This window comes from Dermacentor silvarum, chromosome 9 (genome assembly GCF_013339745.2).
Source record: "Dermacentor silvarum isolate Dsil-2018 chromosome 9, BIME_Dsil_1.4, whole genome shotgun sequence".
NCBI classification, from domain to species: Eukaryota; Metazoa; Arthropoda; class Arachnida; order Ixodida; family Ixodidae; genus Dermacentor; species Dermacentor silvarum.
Window position 1 is genome coordinate 22,528,923 of NC_051162.1, and position 14,999 is coordinate 22,543,921.

Sequence of the window (14,999 nt, forward strand, 5' to 3'; positions counted from 1 at the left end):
GGTCATTCCTACTACTTCGCGCGCTGGTATTTGCGGTCAGACCGATCAAATGGGGTTCATAATTGCATATGACATGTATTTATGCCGTAAGAATAAATTGCTTTTCTTTCTCTTATTTATTTTTTTATTATTTTCTAATGCCGCTCGGTGATTGCGCGTGCATTGCGGCCGCAGTGTCGGCTTTCATTCTACTCTGTTATTGTACGGTTCCCTTTGGAAAAAAATTATTTTCTCGTTCTTCAAGCAGCATGTATCTCTCGTGTGCATTGTTGCGCATATAGTTTTCCATCAGTAGGTCTTGCGGAACGCAAACGGAGAAACATATGTAACCTTCCTGCTTGCCGCTTCAAACAAGTACAGCATATCTGCCCCATCCGGCACCTTGCACTCAGATTTATAGGAAGCATTGTTATAGATAAAAAAAGAGTAAAGTGCAGCGCAACATTCCATTCAAGTTTCCGCCTTCCTCGCGTAACAGAGTGCGGAGTAATAGGTACGGGGTCATTTATTGAGGTTGGACCTCGAGCGCCGAAAACAGTTTTTGTTAGTCATTCTGTATGCTCATCTTTGACCATATAAGCCGTACGCGGAAATTGTTTCCTCTGTCAATACTTCAAAAAAAGAAAAGAAAGAGAAGGAAAGAAAGAAGAGAGAGAAAAGAGAGAAAAAACGAAGAGGGAAAGGTAGGGAGGTTAACCAAGGACGTGCCCGGTTGGCTACCCTACAAAAAAAAAGGAAAGAAAGAAAGCGGAGTAAACAGAATGCGGAGTGATTGGTACAGGGTTATTTATTGCAGTCGGACCTCGAGCGCCGAAAACGGTTTTAGTTAGCCATTCTATATACTAACCTTTGGCCGTAAGCCGTACATGGAATTTTTTTCCAGTCTATACTTCAAAAAAGAAAAAAAAAGAAAGAAAGCCTGCGCGGTAGCCTAATTAGTGACTACCTAGTGGATACGGCGTTGCGCTGCTAAACTGGAGCTCGCGGGTTCAATCCAGGTCGCGGAATTCGATGGGAACGTAATGGAAAGAGACTTGTGCACTTTTATTTAGGTGCACGTTAAAGAACCCAAGGTGGCAAAAACTAAACCGGCTGCCTTATAATCATATCGTGGTTTTGCCACGTAAAACCGAAGAATCTGCATATATTTAAAAAAAGAAAAAGAAAAAGGCAGGTGACTGCGTTCTTCGGCTTATTTCTGGGGGTGTAAAGAACATAAATTATTCTCGAGTCTTATTTCCGAGAAAAACGTATTACGCTTATCCTATATTTCATGCATAAATGTAATGCCGTCCGCAAATGTATGACCGCTCAACTCTGCAGCTTGTATATTATAAACGGCTGCGTTCAGGTATATATATATATATATATATATATATATATGTGTGTGTGTGTGTGTGTGTTTGTGTGCGTGTGTGCGTGCGTGCGTGGGTGTGTGATCGTGCGTGCGTGCGTGCGTGCGTGCGTGCGTGCGTGCGTGTGTGTGTGTGTGTGTGTGTGTGTGTGTGTGTGTGTGTGTGTGTGTGTGTGTGTGAGTGCAAGTGTCATTGATATACTGTACGACGCCGATTAGTAATTTCTGTTCGAATGTAACGCATAACAGCACTATTGAAATCTCAAAGGTGAGTGACTGCATGCATGTGAGGGCTGTTATTCCGAATGATTTTGCTGCCGGAGAGTCGTGGCTGTTGCGCAGAGGCGCAGTTCCTGAGAGAATTAACGGACGGGCGTTAATAAGTCCTGCTTCACAAGTTCCTAGCTCTCATTCAATATAAACGCCCCGTTTTGGGGCAGCCTGAAAATCTGCTAACTTGATTCCGACAAGGAAAACTTTTTTGACAGTCTCACCATGTTTGCAACCCATTAAAACTGGGTGCCCCATCTGGTACGTACTTCTTCAACCAACGCAACAGATCTACACATATCTCTGCGTGTATGTGAGACATGCCGTTCCTTTGTTGCATTATGGTCGTTATGATAGTGCATCGGATAACTGAACGCAGCCGTTCAGTTATATATATATATATATATATATATATATATATATATATATATATATATATATATATATATAAAGATGGTTTTGCCTGCTATCAATATTATTGCTGCGAATGAGAGTTTTATTTTCAGTATTCACTAATAAGTGCGTTTGTTACTGGAAACACGTGCGCTTATTCCGGTTGGGAGTTCTCACTTTTTAAATTATGGAATTTATAATATTTGTTATTTTTTCCTTACATATATATATCATAAATATATATGTCTATGTACCCTTTGATTTATTTACCTAGAAATACATTGACCATTCTTAGTGCCAGGCAGTTAATAAACCTGGTTTATTTCACTCTAATATTGTTTCTTCGAGCATTGTCCCTGATCAATATCCACCAACAAGAATCGCGTGTAAAATGACACGATATCAATAATAAAATTTTCTTACGTAGCCTTCATGGTGCGGAGATACTAGTTACTTTTAGAGGACAGTGGTAAAAACTACATTTGGCACCGGCCGTCAAGAGTCATGGGCGCACCGAAGCAACTAAACCTATAAAAAAAATGTACTGCACAGAGGTTCTGCGAGAAAAACTGGGCGTCCCCCAGCATCCGCGTAGCGAACGCGCGCTCGCTAGCAGACGACGCGCTTGACAACGAGAGCAAAATTGAAGACGTCGCGTTGTATAATTTATGCCTCAAATATATATGTTTGGAAAAATGGTGTAAACATATATTTGCAGTCGAAATAAAACGCTATTTTAAGAGCGTACTCTGCGCAATCGGCCTCGGCGCCCGCAGCGAAAGTACGTTGAATATGCCGCGGAGCGCGTCTCCGCCCCAATCCAGTTCGCTCGCAGCGCCGTCGCACTATTTTTCCACACGCGGCGCCTCAGCGGCAGAGCGCCGTTCGGTCCACTCGACCATTGTCTCGTACACTCTAGTTTTCAACATTCCCCTCAACGTTGCCTAGAACTAAAGTACACCGAAATACCATCAGAATTGGAGGACGCGTAAGTTTCGCCTTTAAGAGCATTTTTTCAAAGATCCCTGGCTGCTTATCAGGCTTTTCTCTCGTATATTCAAATTACAATCCGACGCTGACACGTCTGTACGTTGTTGTTAAGTCGTACTTTACGATTTTTCTGACGGATTTTACTTTGAGAAATTCAATTTTTGTTCAATAACGCTTGGGCCATGTGGAGGGCCTGCGTGGTCGGGGTGGTTCGGGATGATGTGGTTTGGCATGATTATTTCCGCCTGACGCCGATGCATAACGCCTACGCCATATTTTCTGCGACACGGCGCCCTTAACGCGTTAAAAACTGGAGCATTTGCAGAGTTATTTATTGTAAAGGTCCCACTTAGCCCTTTAACGACGTCAATAAATGTATAACCCTCAAAATGCTTATTTTCTATCTTATTGTGGAAACACATCGATATTAAGCATGATTAAAGAAATGAAAAAATCCTACAGACACACTTATGACTGCTAACTTGTGGGAATGCAAAAGCATCATAGTCGCTTTGGTGAAATGTTTTAAAGATGATAGTCTGCCTTCGGCTACCTAAACGCGAAATACTTTGTCTGTCTGTCACTAGATTCAATCGCCCAACCAAAACCAATTCAACTGTCCGGCCGAAACCAACCAAGCTACTAGCACTGGTGGCACGGAGTCATACACCTTAACATTATACCGCGCAAATGAAACCTCGGGCCTATTTAAGGCAAAATGTATGTACATAACCGTGATCCGCACCGTTCATTTAAATAAAAATACGCATAGGACTGGTTTTTACGTTAATAAATGAAAAATGAACGTGTTAGAAATGGTGTCGAAGAGACGCTACGCGTTAAAAACAAGCCGACTGAAGCCGCGGCTCTGTAGCCGGCTTTAAGTCGGCTACAGAGCCGCGGTACAGTGGCTAGAATAGGGGAAGTGTGATTACCGCCCAGCGGCTCCGCCTTGTGATGCATCCGCCGGGGGGCGCTCGCACTGGTTTATACGCCTTAGTCTCAGAAATGGTCTACGAACAACTAGACCAAATGATAATAGACGAAAATAGAAAAAATAGCCTGGGAAGCGATCATAAACGTTTAGCATTAAAGTTTGGGCGAGATACCAGCGCCGAACATGAACCAATAGCATCAGAGTTTTTAAAAATAAATGACGAGCAAATAACAGAGATCGCAAACAACATAGAGAAGAAAATTGAGGCTTTTCCTAGAGCACTGCACGGGCTCGGGCTTACCCGAAAGCCCGGGCCCGGCCCGGCCCGTGGGCCGGGCCGGGCCGGGTAGAGGACTTTTTTCACGTGCTCGGGCCGGGCTCAGGCACGGCGTGTGCTTTTTGACCCGGGCCCGGGCCGGGCTCGGGTTTTTTGACGCGGGCCCGGGCCGGGCTCGGGCTTTCTGCGAGTTATTCTCGGGCTTCTCAACTCTGAAAAACATGTATTTTACGGTCTCGGGCCGGGTTCGGGCCGGGTTCGAGTCGGGCTCGGGCCGGGCTCGGGCTTAAGGTAAAGGGGTGGTGGGCCGGGCCGGGCGGGTAACGTAGATTATTTCCGGGCCCGGGCCGGGCCCGGGTCTAGCCATAAAAGTTTGATCGGGCTCGGGCGGGCCGCCCAATGTAAAAACGGGCCCGGGCCGGGCCCGGGCCGCAAAAATCGGCCCGTGCAGTGCTCTAGCTTTTCCTACAGCAGTCTGGGAATATAAGGAACTGGTGGAGGTTATGCAGCATGAAATAAGGCGGACACGGCAAAACAATTGTTGGATTGGAAAGAGGAAACCACGTAAGGGGTGGAACAAGGAAATTAAACAAGCTATAGAAGAGCGTAAAGAGGCATCTAGGGTTCATCGAGAAGCCAAAAAGTTGGGATTACAAGAAGAAGAGGTGCTCCTTAGATGGAATACATACCGAGAGAAGAAAAGGGTTGCGAGTGAGCTCGTGCAAGAGAAAATTAAATGCGCAAGTGAACGTTGGGTGCATAACATTAACAAAAGAGACAAAGGCGCCCCAAAAAGATTCTGGAACCATATAAAAGCACTCGGAGCTCCAACTAGAAACTCGCAAACGGCTATAAGGGATGAAGACTGTAACATCTATGTAGGCGATGATGCGCTGCGGTACATCACAGACGTTATCAGGCATAACTTCGGCACGAGAAAAAGCGTAGTTCAGACAACAGATCCAGCAACAACAGAGAGGCCTGAGAGATCAAAATTTAGCATAGAAAGGTTTTATTGGAAAAAGGCAGCAGAAAATGTCCCTAACCCCACGGCAGCAGGACCCGATGAAATCCCAATACAGCTAATTAAAAACCTCGGTCCAAAAAGCAAGGCACTGCTGACTAATGCCATAGAGCAAGTGATTAGAACAAAGGATATTCCCGTTGGATGGCGTGAAAGCAAGATGAATCACATCTACAAAGGCAAAGGAGATAAGAATAAGACGAGCTCGTACAGGCCAGTTACAGTAACGTCGGTGATATATAGAATGGCAATGCAAGCCATAAAATTAGAACTGTCGAAGTGGGTGGAGGAAAACGGTGTATTGGGGGAACTACAATATGGGTTCAGGTCAGGCAGACGCTTAGAAGACAATATGTTTGTACTAACTCAGTGCATAGAGATTTCAGTAGCTCAGCAAAGACCTTTATGGATAGCATTTCTAGATATTAAAGGAGCTTATGACAATGTAGACAGGGAATTGTTGTGGGATATTCTTCAATACGAAGGCATAGATGACGATTTCGTGGAGCTGCTGAGGGAGATATATCGAGACAACCAAGTACAAGTGGCATGGGAAGGCCGAAAAGGAAATGAAATGGTGGGAATTCACCAAGGATTGAAGCAAGGATGCCCTCTGTCACCTTTGTTGTTCACGCTTTACGTAAAGGGCATAGAAAGACGACTGGAAAACAGCGAATTAGGTTTTGATTTATCCTACATGCGCAATGGACAAATGGTGCAACAGAAGGTCCCTGGACTGATGAACGCAGACGACATTGTGCTACTAGCGGACAATAAAAAAGATTTACAGATACTTGCGAATATCTGTGGGAACGCAGCGACAAATCTAGGCCTTAAGTTTAGCACAGAGAAATCAGGGATTATGATCTTTAATGAACACACGAGTAACTTCGTGGTGTCAATTAAACAGCAAGTAATACCCATAGTGAAGCAATATAAGTACCTCGGCGTACACATAAACGAAGGAAAGAATTACTCAAGCAACCACCAAGATAATCTGAAAATAAAGGGGAAGCGGAATGCAGCAATAATGAAACACAGAGCACTGTGGGGCCACAATAAGTATGAGGTGGTGCGTGGAATCTGGAAAGGAGTAATGATGCCAGTGCTAACATTCGCAAATGCAATTATATGCTTAAAATCGGATATATTGGCGGGTTTGGAAGTTAACCAAAGATCAGTAGGCCGGTTGGCTTTGGGAGCACACGGTAATACGACAAATGAGGCAGTGCAGGGTGACATGGGATGGGCCTCTTTTGAAGTCAGAGAAGCACAAAGCAAAATTAGTTTTGAAGAAAGGCTCAGGAACATGGATGAAAATAAATGGGCCGCTAAAGTGCACAGGTATCTCTACATGAAAAGCGTGAACACAGAATGGAGGAAGAGGTCAAGGAAGTTGGCAACCAAGTACAGGATAATCGAAGCTGTAAATAGACAACCTGGGGTCATCAGAAAGAAAGTGAGAGAAATAGAGACCGTGAATTGGATGCAAAGAATGGAAACGAAAAGGACAATGGAGATTTACAAGAATGAGAAGAAAGAAATTAGAAGGGAAAATCTGTACGATAACACAAAGGGCAGTGCCTTGCTATTTGAGGCTCGAGCCGGTTGCCTCAGGACGAAAACATATCGGAACAAATATTCGGAACTAGATGAGACATGTGTATGCTGCAATAAAGATCCAGAGACCACTCAGCACATCCTAATGGAATGCGACGGGATCCACCCAGCGAGAACCGTAGGTAAAGTGCAACTCCCAGGAGCGCTTGGGTTTAAAGTGGAAGGAAACATAAACAGATCAGCCGTAGAGATCAGCAAGAGACGATTAGAGTACTGGTGGAAAAAAAGCAGGGAAAAGATGGATACGACCTGATCTCTTAAAATCATAGGCCGCGGTACAAGTTAAATTTTTGAAAAATAAAAATAATGAGAGGTATACAAAAATGCTAGATAAAGAACATGTATAGTATACCTGATTAAATCAAGCAGGCTAGGTGACTATTTGTCGCCGCCCCGTTTCAAAGGGGATGCCAATAAATCATCATCATCATCATCAACGTAGAGCTGAGCGCACGATACGAATTGGTCTGCGAGTTTCTCCAGCTTTTTTTTATCGGAAATTCTTGTGCGAAGTTATGTTTCGTGCGGTGCTGACAAGTGTTCAGGAATGAGCCGCCGTCGAAGTCGCTGTTTTGTGCCTGGCTGCACGACTGGTTATGAATCGTGCAAAAAGAACAGCGAGCATCCACAAGAGAGAAAAAAAAAAAGCACGTGAAACTTGCAGAACGACATGAGAACCATGAAAGGGAATGTGCATTGTGTTCAGTTACACACTTTCGTGTTAAATATTAAGTACAGTGGCTATAGTAGTTTTAAGTGTGTTAATCGACTTAGTGCGTATGCTTTCCTTGCTTTACAAGAATGTTGCCTAAAATGTTTTATTCTTGGTTCTTCCTTCATGTTTCCTGTCGTTTTGCACAGTTGTTATTGTTTCTCTTTTGTGTATGCGCTACGTCAAAATCGGTATTTCTACCTTTGCTTCATGCGCATTACCATTACATGAGGGCTGCAGTAATTTTGTTTGTATTTTTGATGCCACATGCTGCTGCTTTGCAATGTAAGGGGCGATAACCAATAAACTCGAGCACTTAATTTCTGTCTCTCCTTCGTTATCCCCGTTCATACTGGGTAAGCAAAGGACATAAGAATTCTAATGTTCACATTATTACTTTTAAATGCACCGTCAGCCCTTTTCGGTGTTCTCCTCAAATGTGTTCGGTTTATTTATGTTCCTTCAACCAAACCTGCTTTTTTATTCTTGTCAAGTATATGGTGTTCTGTTTGGTCGAAACGAATTGAAATTAAAAGTTTTTTATTAGCGACGAGCTCGAAACTAATTATGTTTCCTCGTAACATTTATTGAAGCGACACTTTACAGTACACGGCAACACAGAAATTTATAAAAATTATCAACAATTGCACCATATTTTACTTATAACATCCCAGTTTCCATGAAATCGCGCAAACCTGAAAATATTGAGCGAGCCAAGGCAACTCTCTATGCAAGATAATCAACGGTGCATGCCAATTAAGGGCAGTTACATATATTTAAGTGACATCCAATTCCATCTTTCTTTAACGAACAACTCAAAGACTAAATTCATCTTTGCGAGGAAGAACAGTTGTTTTTGTTCAAGCGTGCGTTTATATACAGTAATTTAAGCGTAAAATAAGACCGCAGTGAAGCAAAACTGGAGGCCTGTCTGCGTGGACTCCGAGGTAAACATGCCAAGACGGCCAAGATCTCGCAAGCAAATGGCGTGTTATACACGAATTTATAGGGCGCATATGTCGCTATAATGTTGCTGAGATCTTCGCGAAGACGAGCTGCTGAGCAATATGTACCATTCGAGGTAAAGAAAAGGAAATTCGCATCGCGAATCGGGGAGCTCATCCGGCTAGTCGATCGTCGGGCCTGGTCGGGCGACGTGATGATGATGATGATGATGATGATGATTTATTGGCATCCCCTTTGAAACGGGGCGGCGACAAATAGTCACCTAGCCTGCTTGATTTAATCAGGTATACTATACCTGTTCTTTATCTAGCATTTTTGTATACCTCTCATTATTTTTCTTTTTCAAAATTTACCTTGTACCGCTGCCTATGTTTTTAAGAGATCAGGTCGTATTCATCTTTTCCCTGCTTTTTTTCCACCAGTACTCTAATCGTCTCTTGCTGATCTCTACGACTGATCTGTTTATGTTTCCTTCCACTTTAAACCCAAGCGCTTCTGAGAGTTGCACGTTACCTACGGTTCTCGCTGGGTGGATCCCGTCGCATTCCATTAGGATGTGCTGAGTGGTCTCTGGATCTTTATTGCAGCATACACATGTCTCATCTAGTTCCGAATATTTGTTCCGATATGTTTTCGTCCTTAGGCAACCGGCTCGGGCCTCAAATAGCAAGGCACTGCCCTTTGTGTTATCGTGCAGATTATCCCTTCTAATTTCTTTCTTCTCATTCTTGTAAATCTCCATTGTCCTTTTCGTTTCCATTCTTTGCATCCAATTCACGGTCTCTATTTCTCTCACTTTCTTTCTGATGACCCCTGGTTGTCTATTTACAGTTTCGATTATCCTGTACTTGGTTGTTAACTTCCTTGACCTCTTCCTCCATTCTGTGTCCACGCTTTTCATGTAGAGATACTTGTGCACTTTAGCCGCCCATTTATTTTCATCCATGTTCCTGAGCCTTTCTTCAAAACTAATTTTGCTTTGTGCTTCTCTGACTTCAAAAGAGGCCCAACCCATGTCACCCTGCACTACCTCATTTGTGGTATTACCGTGTGCTCCCAAAGCCAACCGGCCTACTGATCTTTGGTTAACTTCCCAACCCGCCAATATATCCGATTTTAAGCATATAATGGTATTTGCGAATGTTAGCGCTGGCACCATTACTCCTTTCCAGATTCCACGCACCAGATTCCACTTATTGTGGCCCCACAGTGCTCTGTGTTTCATTATTGCTGCATTCCGCTTCCCCTTTATTTTCAGATTATCTTGGTGGTTGCTTGAGTAATTCTTTCCTTCGTTTATGTGTACGCCGAGGTACTTATATTGCTTCACTATATGTATTACTTCCTGTTGAATTGACACCACGAAGTTACTCGTGTGCTCATTAAAGATCATAATCCCTGATTTCTCTGTGCTAAACTTAAGGCCTAGATTGGTCGCTGCGTTCCCACAGATATTCGCAAGTATCTGTAAATCTTTTTTATTGTCCGCTAATGAACGTGAATGAAAGCGGGAGCGCCGCCTCGCGGCTGCATCGGAAACGCTCACGCGACCGGCGGGGCCTTGGCACACTTTCCCATTCTAGCCACTATAGCGGCGGTACCAACAGATAAAAGGTCTCAACAGATGGCGCGAGAGCAGGGCGAACGCGGGAAATTTGAATTGAATTCAGGAAAACCTCCATTGCATCCACCATGGGAGGAGTGAGAGGGGAGGGGAAGGGCGTAAGGGGTGGGAAGGGGGAGAAAAGGTCTTATGTATCAGGCGTGGCAGAAGACTATCGTGTATTGACGTGATTTGCAGCTAAGGAAGCCGATATGCTTTCCAGCACGTTCTTCGTCCGAGCACGCTCTCGCCTTCGTTTTACCTGCGCCCATTGTTGCCAGGTCCGACGAGGCGGCGTAGCCAAAAGCTAGAAAAGTTGTAGCCCAAATGTAGCCAAACACAAAAAAGTGCAAAAAAATTTCATAGCCAAATACAGCCATTAATATTTGTAGTTTTATATGTGTATACATTTTCACATTCGACTACGGCAATTCTTTTTTCGCACAACCCGGTGTAACAAAATGTCCGTGCCGCCATTACGGTCGGCCCTTAACATCAACATCAGCGACGTCATGCTTGCACTAAACACTTTTTTGTTGGGCCCGGAAGCTTTTAAGTTCCAGCGAATCGCTGCAGAGGGCGAAATCAGTGCTATTTTATGACAGATAGTACTAAGTTATTATTTTATTGCGATAGCAATTATATGGACACTTCAACCGGATTTCTGCCGTCGGCGTCGCCGTCGTCGTCGCCGTGAGGTTCCCTATAGATAAAATCTTCGCCGCGCGCCGTATGCTCGAGCGGAAGCGTGCGGGGACGCGCGCTATCACGGAGAGCGAACGCACTCATCTCCCACGCGCAAGCAAGGAAGCAGGAAGCCAGCGCCGGAGGGAGCGGAGGGGGGGCGCACGTCTACTCGGCCAACAACCGCGCTCGTCGCTCGTCCGCACCGTCTCTTATCTCCACACGGCTCTGACCTTTATGGCGCATTCGCCGCTCAGTTTCTGTTGAAGCGATAGACCGCACGTACCTTCGCCCGCTCTGGCGTATGCTTGCTGCCAGCGTTTTGACAGTCGTTGTCTGCAGTCATTCAGTGTGATCTATTCGTGTTTGTTTGTGCGCGCTCACCCCACGCTTGTTCATTCAGTTAGTAATAGTCGGGCCACATTTTCCAACGCACGCTACACATGCAATGCTGCCCGGATCGGCAGTGCAGCGCTACAGGTGTGTCCCTTCGCACGCGCTGCCCACGGGAAGCGCTTCTCATCAACACCACCGTTTCACACGCGCCTTCACGTGGTCATCGAGTCTCTCTTCATGTCGGTTTACTTACGCCGCAGCACACCTGCTTACTTAATCAGCTCATGTTTACTACAATTCATATTGCTACCAAAGCCGCTCACCTTACTTCGTATGACATTGCTGTGTTGCTATCGCATTCATTGCTTCGCCCTTAGGGCGAAACTGTGACATTTTTTTTAGTTATTCGCAGTTATTTACAGTAATAATAATAACTACAAACTCCGCTTTTTAGCTGTCGTGAGCGAAAAATAATGTTTACCATCATCGATCTCTCACGTGATTCTACGGATCTACGGCGTAAAAGTTCAGTTGTCCAGCGATCTGCGACGTGCTCACGGCTTCTTTGTTATGAGCTAAAACAACTCTTTCGCGCTATGATATCTCGTTTTATTTCTCTCATCGTCCTATCTTGTTTTCACTTTTTTTAATTAGCTTAGCCTGGGTTAGCTGGTACATATCTATACACTGTTCATTTACATCAACCTGGCCGCCATCTTAGTTCTCTAGCCCGGCAAGAACATGCGTTAAAATAAAGTGTCAGACAACAGATGCCACTCGCTCTCTGAATCGCTTTAAGCGAAGCTTTAAAAGATTATGGCGCAAAACGGCACACCAGTGTAAGAAGCGCGCAGTCGTTTTCGGCGACGAGCACGTCCCGAACATAACTCGCTCGAAATTGTAAAAGCCGCGACAGCACGCAAAGAGCAAAGGTGATCAACAAATTGATAAGAGTGTTTATGCTGTGAAAACCGGTTACTGTCAAAAAGCAAATCATGTTGATGTGCTAATAAAGTTTTAGAATAGGGGCCCCCTATTTCGTGATTGGAAACCAGCGTCCGAAAGCGAAATACGGCTTTTCACCGGTGACGGGTCCCCGGTGCCCAGAGTGGACTCGCTCCGAATATTGGGGATGTATATCGAGTCTAACGGTGCCAATGGTGCCGCACTCAGAAGGATCATCGCCAAAACGGAGAGTGCTCTTGGCCTCATCTGGAGGATCGCCAACAGGCACCGGGGAATCAAGGAGGACAATCTCATCCGCATTATACATGCTTTTGTGCTCTGCCACCTTTCATATATACTCGGCTGCCATGCATAATTGGCATGTTGCAGAGAGGAACAAGTTAAATTCCCTCATCAGAAAGGTCTTCAAGCTTGCCCTCGGCATACCTGTGAGCACTCACACCGAATACCTGTTAAAGCTCGGAGTGCACAACACGCTCGAAGAAATAATAGAGGCGCAATAGCGTTCACAGCTGCTCAGGCTATCCGGCACCCCGGCGGGCCGCAAGATACTCGATGAGATGGACCTCTACCCTGTCGACCATTGCCCCGACGCCGTGCGCATTCCCAGTGACATCAGATCTCAACTACACATCGCGTCCATTCCCCGCAATATGCACCCCGCACACAACGTCGGCAGACGTCGGGCCAGGGGTAGAGCTCTACTCGAACATGTACGTATAACAACCACATTGAGGCAAGCTTCGTGGATGCCGCGGCATATGTCCAACAAGAGGCGTTCACCGTCTCCATCGTCGATTCTAATTCCAAGATCACTTACTGCGCTACAGTACGCACATCGAAGCCATTTGTAGCCGAACAGGTTGCCATCGCGCTGGCTGTGCTCGATGGTCGCAGAGAGGTAATATATAGCGATTCTAAGGCTGCCATTAAGGCCTACCAAACCGGGATGGTCTCCCCTCAGGCCCTTCGCATTCTCCAAAGCTTAAAAAGTATCTCTCCGCATTCTCTCATTTGGTTTCCCGCTCACTTGGGGTCGATTGAGGGCTGTGCCTCTAACCCTAACGAGAGCGCGCACGAGGCCGCGCGAGGACTCACTGACCGCGCCGCCTCCGCAGTCCCCCTACCCCGCGGGGAACCATTGATGACGTATAATGAGATCACTAAGCATTATTATCTGTCAAGACGGGTATTCCCCCTCCCGCACCCTGCCTTATGCAGGGCGCGGGCGGTGACCCTTCGACTTTTACAAGCTCGTGCGTATCCTAACCTAGCGGTTCTTCACGCTATATACCCTGAAAGGTATTCCAGTGCGGACTGCCCTGCCTGTGGACTAATGGCAACATTTAACCATGTGTTGTGGGAGTGTGAAGCCATCGGCTCCACCTTCAGCGAGGATAGGTGGGCTGCGCTTTTCGGCAGCCCCGAACTCAACGACCAAACCCTGGCCGTCCAGAGTGTCCGCGATCGGGCCGTCAAGCTCGGCTTGCCGGTCCCTACGTGGGACTAGCCGGGTGGCGCGGGGTGTCCCCTGCGTCTTCTCTGGACCTCAATAAAGTTATTTCACTCACTCAGGGGCCCCCAACGTTTGGGGTCCCAAAGAGCTTTGCGCGTGTTAGCGTTGGGTCATAAATATTAAAATAAAATATAACATTTTACGATAAGAGTAATTTAGATTTACGTGTTTAATTACAATTTAGAATTAATTTTATTAGCAGCAAGCAACTTGTTGCGGTTAGTTTTGAGTAACCAACTTTACGGACCTTCACGCAGCCAAGTCTATCCGTGTTAGGCCTACGAGCCATGAATTCGGAATCAGCGGTGTCTACTGAATCAATCCTTATTACACATGTTAGATGAGATAAAGCGATAACCGCCATCACTTCTCCTAGCTTACGAACTTCACGCGTTACCACGAATTGAGTCCAGTTCGGTGCTAGGTTAGAGCCGTAGCTTCGATGGGCGCCGCCATGTTTGTTGACAAAAGCTTTTGGGACACCTTTTGGGGCTCCTGCTAAATCGCTGAAATAGCTTGCCTGACGGAAAATCCAAGCACAGTCTGCGTCTTGCGCATGCGCAGTGGCTTCGACGCTATTTCTTTGGGGCCCCCAAAAGTTTGAGGCCCCTATTCTAAAACTCTCTAATAATTGCTAGGGTTTTACGTGCCAAAACCACGATATGGCATGACGCAGTGGGGGACTCCGGATTAATTTTGGCCATCTCTGTTTCTTTAACGTACACCTAAATTATTAGTAAACAGGTATTCCTGCATTTCGCCTTGATCGAAATGCGGCCGTCGTGGCCGGGAATCAAACCCGCGTCCTCCAGCCAGCAGCGCGACACCTCACCTGCTAAGCTAACACGGTGGGTGAAGTTCATGTGACGTGGTGCACTGATGTCATCGTGGCAAACATGTTTCAATGTTATCAAAATGAGTATCTGCATCCGCGACATTACAGGCAAACCATCTAGAAGTAAAAGCACCAGAACCCACCTTTAGCTCGTGGTCTTGCTCCCATTTTTTTTATACGTTCTTACCTACTTGGCCCACTTCCCCATGTTTGGATTCTCCTCGCTGAGGAGGATCCGATCTTACGTCCAACTTATCGAAATAAATCTCGAATGTAAGCACGAACAAAAATTCATCTAGCAGGTGAAGGAAAATGGATGTAAAGCTTCGCGCGAGATACGTGGAGTAGGTCGAAAGCGGTTCCCAGCGCGATACTTCATCCAGAATTAAGACATGGCCATGAACACACTGGGGCGTGTAATCCACCCGTGCTTCCATTCTTTCACGTCGGCGCCCCGATCGCCCGACGGCCCCGACCCTATGTTATTGCTCTCCCTTCCTGAGCATACCCATGTTA